We start from the raw sequence: 5203 nt of genomic DNA on the forward strand, positions 1-5203 counted from the left end.
ATGGCTCCTGGGATCTGCAGAGTGTCTCCTAGGAGGGTAAATGATAGTTTCTTCATGGTTCATATAGAAACATTTGTGGGGACATAGTTACAAGGATGTGGATGCCACCCCAGGCCCCTTGCACTGGCTCTTCTCTAAAAGCCATAGAGCTGGGATCAGCTCAGTTCAGTCGCTCAGTTGTGTCCAACTCTGCAACCCCATGGACTGTAGCACACCAGGCTTCCCTATCCATCACCAACTTCTGGAGCTTACTCAAACTCATGTCCATCGATCTGGGATAAATACAATCGTATCTGTTTTTTCTCAGCACATGCAGGGGATAGCCAGTGCTGGGCAGCTCATTCTTCCCTTGCTGCCCCCTCCCCTGTCCCCACCTTACACTCCTCCCGAGTATTCCTACGTCTATGCAGGATCCAGCAAACACCACAGCTCTCAGGCTGACCTGCTCCAATCCACACTCGGGCCCTCACAGGTGTGTGACACTGAGGAATCAGCCAGCCCTTGCTTTCAGGAGTCAGATGGTGGTCCTCAGCGTGATGTGTCCACGTCCTAATCCTCAGAATCTGTGAGTGAGTCCTTGTCTGGAAAAAAGGTCTTTGCAGATGTAATTAAGAATCTCAAGATGAGGTCACTGTGGATTGCCTGCATGGGCCGTATATCCAATGACAAGTGTCCTCATATGACGTGGAAGAGGAGACACAAGAAAAGAGGAGAGGGCGATATGAAAACAGAGGCAGCTGGGCGTGATGCTGCCACAAGCCAAGGAATGCCTGGAGTCACCAGAAAAGGCAAGGAACAGATTGTTCCCAGGAGGGTTGGCAGGGAAGCACATGCCTGATTTCAGGACACCTTGACTTCAGGCTTGGGACCTCCAGAATTTGGGGAGAATAAATTTCTATGGTTTTAAATTGGTCAGTTTGTATCCATTGTTATGACCACAGGAAGCCCTGGGAAGCCAACATGCTTTCTGATCCTCAGTTTCCTTGTCTAAATGGGAAAGTTGTTGTGTCTAAGGGAAGTTTGAGGGCATGGATATGTCAAGGTCAGGGACAGCTAGCCAAGAGCTGTCACCGCTGACCCTTGTGATGTCCCTTCCTGCCCTGGCCTCAGACATTCTCTCTTTAGTATCTTCATATTCTGGGATGACTCTCCTGGCCTTGATCCTTCCCTCTGCCTGCAGGAACCCTGTCCCACCTTCAAATGATGTGTCCTACCAGGCCATTTAGGATGTCCTCAGAGACTGTTCCCTCTTGATTGCTGGAGGGTGGGACGGGCTTGACCTCAGGGTCATCAGGGTCCAATCCCAGCTCCTATTGGACCTCAGGGAGTCAGAAGAGCAGATGTCCCTCTATCTAGAGTCCTAGGGCCTCCACCCAGCCCAGGGCTGTGCTGCTCACAAAGGCCTACACAGCTGCAGCCCGTGGTCAGCACTCCTGTGGCTGCAAGTAATGGGGGTCACTCATTCAGTCTCAAGAAATCAAGTGAGCTCTGTCATTAGGAAGCAGAGACCAGTGGAGGCACCCAGGGCAGGAAGGATGTGTCCCAGAAACTGGGAACACTGTCAGGCCCCACCGTGGCATCTCCTCTCCCTAGGCTTCCCTCTCTCTCCCTCTGCAGACCAGATCTTGCTGCTTCTTCAGGACTGAAGATAGAAACCCATGAGTTCCCAGTCACTGTTCCCAGCACACTGATGGCAGGAGGCTGGCTCTGAGAGCTGCCCTACACTCTCTCCTTTCAAGGGAAAGGTGATTGCGCAGCTGGGGGCAGAGGTCCACTCTGGCTCCACTGTACAAGGTAAGGGGAGAAAAGCTGACATGGCCCTGAGAATCAGTCTTGGTAACTGCGGTCAGTTCCCAGACATGGCAGGGGTGGGGCAGGGACAGCAGATTCCCTTTTTCTCCCCCAAAAGCTTCAACCATCACCCATCGTCCCATCCGACCCTAGGCTGTACAATCAGATGACTTTTCTCCAGTGGGATCAAGCCTAGCCAGGCCTCTACCCACACTGGCCCAGCACCATGATTCTCTGCAGCTACTTGATGGCTTTGTAAGTTATGAGGCTGCTGCTGCTGCTGCTGCTACTGCTAAGTCACTTTAGTCGTGTCCGACTCTGCGAGACCCCATAGACCACAGCCCAAGTGATGAGGAAGGCAATGTAATTGGGAATGAAGAGGAGGGGACTGGATTAAAACTTCAGCCCAGGTGTCTATAGAAACCCTCCCCCAAGGGCCCATATCCCCAGCAGACCTGTCCTGGAGATGCTTGTCAGGTTGTGTGTATTCTGAGACTTCTGGAGTGTGTCAGCCATCCATCTAAGTGTTTGGCTCCTCCAGCCCTCCAGGGCTTTGGAAGAGGTGAGGGCAGAGGCCAAGGCTGGGTGTGTCCAGAAAGACCTGAGGACTGACCTTTTCTTCTCCCTTCTACACACAGTCTTGTCCTAGGCTAGGTTAGCCATGAAAGTTACTCCCATCTAGCAGACAATCTCCAAGCAGGGTGTTCTTGTTCTGGGGTTTTTATCCATCCTTCTCCATGCCTGCATCCTCAGTTGGCCTCCCTGGGCCTCAGATTCTTCATCTGGAAAATGAACATGGTAAGCTTGGGCCCTGGTGGTCATGAGCATCCTGTAAGATGCTTCTAGAAAAGAAATCATGATATGAATGCAACACTTCTGGGAGGCTCAGGACGATACAGGGCCCTTTGGCTTTTGTGTTAGGAAAGCAGGGTGTTCACTGGTAGGTATGGAGTCAGGCACTTGGGATGCAGGATGGAGGAGATGCTATGAGTGACCTGGTATCCCTTCTCAGACAGTGAAGGGCCAGGCCCTGGGGCAGGGCAGGGCTGTCTGCCTGTCCTGCTGCGGTTCTGCTAGGTTAACTCCCAGCGGGAGCACGCCCTGCCCTGCCCTCTCTTTGTCCCCTTAATCTCTCTGTGTTTCCTCACTGACCCCGAGCATGCACTGACTTGTGACCCTCTTGCTGCTCACAGAATGCGGGCATTCACACGGAGAGAGACAAGCCGGTGATGGGCTCTCGGAATCCTCCCGTCAGCAGGATGGGGAAGGCCGGCCCTCTCTCGGGGAGGCCACAGAGCTGCAGCCTGACCTGTGACTCTGAGCTCTTCCTTAGCAAGGATGACACGTGTCCTAGGGAAGTTGGCCAGAAAGCGGTAGAGAGCAGAGAAGACTGCACGTTTGTGGAGTGAATACTCACGGCAACATCTAAAGGCCAGCGTGCATGCAATGGCCAGGGAAACCACATATGGCAGGCAGAACAACAGCCCCCAAAGATATTAGGTCTTGTCTCTGGCCATTTGGGCTGGTATGACAAACTATCACGTAGTGGGTAATTTATAAAAACAGACATTTGTTTCTCATGGTTCTAGAAGCTGGGAGTCCAAGATCAAGATGCCTGCAGGGTGAGGTTCTGGTGAAGGCCTTCCTCCTGGTTCAGAGCCATCGCCTTGCTGTGTCCACACTGACGGAAGGGGCGAGACGGTCTCTCCAGAGCCGGTTTTATGAGGTACTAACCCCACCCTTGAGGATGGAATCCTCATGACTTAAGTTCCTCCCAAAGGCCCCTCCTCCTAATCCCTTCACCCTTGAGTGTTAAGAAACAACATATATGGGAGAATGGCACTGAAACATGTATAATATCATATGTGAAACGAATTGCCAGTCTGGGTTCGATGCACAATACAGGATGCTCAGGGCTGGTGCACTGGGATGACCCAGAGGAATGTTATGGGGAGGGAGGTGGGAGGGGGGTTCAGGATGGGGAACACGTGTAACCCATGGAGGATTCATGTTGATGTATGGCAAAACCAATACAATAGTGTAAAGTAATTAGCCTCCAATTAAAATACATAAACTTATATTAAAAAGATGCAACATATAGATTTGGGGGTGCGGGGGACACATTTGCAGCCTAGCAGGTCATAATCACTGGAACCGTGAATGTCACCCCATGAGGGTATGATTTGCAAATGTGATTAAGTGAAGGACCTTGAGATGGTGTGATAATCTTGGTGGTCCCAAGTGCAATCACATGGGACATTAGGAGAGGCAGTTCAGTTCAGTCATTCAGTCGTGTCCAACTCTTTCCGACCCCATGGACTGCATCACGCCAGGCTTTCCTCTCCATCACCAACTCCTGGAGCTTGCTCAAATTCATGTCCTTCGAGTCAGTGATGCCGTCCAACCATCTCATGCTGTGTCGTCCCCTTCTCCTCCTGCCCTCAATCTTTCCCAGCATCAGGGTCTTTTCCATTGAGTCAATTTTTCGCATCAGGTGGTCAAAGTATTGGAGCTTCAGCATCAGTCCTTCTGATGAATAGTCAGGACTGATTTCCTTTAGTATGGATTGGCTGGATCTCCTTGCAGTCCAAGGGACTCTCAAGAGTCTTCTTCAATACCACAGTTCAAAAGCATCAGTTCTTTGGCGCTCAGCTTTCTTTATGGTCCAACTTGCACATCTGTAGATGACTACTAGAAAAACTATAGCTTTGACTAGATGAACATTAGTCGATACAGTAATGTCTCTTTTTCATACGCTGTCTAAGTTGGTCATTGTTTTTCTTCCAAGGAGCAAGAATCTTTTAATTTCATGGCTGCAGTCACCATCTGCAGTGATTTTGGAGCCCAAGAAAATAAAGTCTGTCACTGTTTCCATTGCTTCCTCATCTATTTGCCAAGAAGTGATGGGACTGGATGCCATGATCTAGTTTTTTCAATGGTGAGTTTTAAGCCAGCTTTTTTGCTCTACTCTTCCACTTTCATCAAGAGGCTCTTTAGTTCCTCTTCACTTTCTGCCATAAGGATGGTGTCATCTGCATATCTGAGGTTATTGATATTTATACATCATAAATATATAATATAAGGGTGGTTTCATCTGCATATCTGAGGGCCCCAAGTGCAATCACATGGGACATTCGGAGAGGCAGGCAGAGGGAAATGTGACACACGCAGAGAAGGTGATGCAAAGATGGGCCAAAGGTTCAAAGATGCTGACTTGACTGAGGGGATGCAGCCACAAGCCAAAGACTGCCAGCTGACACCAGAAGCTGACGACGTAAGGATATGGATTCTCCCGCAGAGCTTCCTGCTGGAAGAAGACCATGGTGACACCCTGATCTGGCCCCTGACTTCATGCTGATTTCAGACCTCTGGCCTCTGGAACTGTGACAGAATAAACGTCTGTTAAAAAAAA

Source organism: Bison bison, unplaced genomic scaffold (genome assembly GCF_000754665.1).
Source record: "Bison bison bison isolate TAMUID 2011002044 unplaced genomic scaffold, Bison_UMD1.0 scf7180017864297, whole genome shotgun sequence".
Taxonomy (NCBI): Eukaryota; Metazoa; Chordata; class Mammalia; order Artiodactyla; family Bovidae; genus Bison; species Bison bison.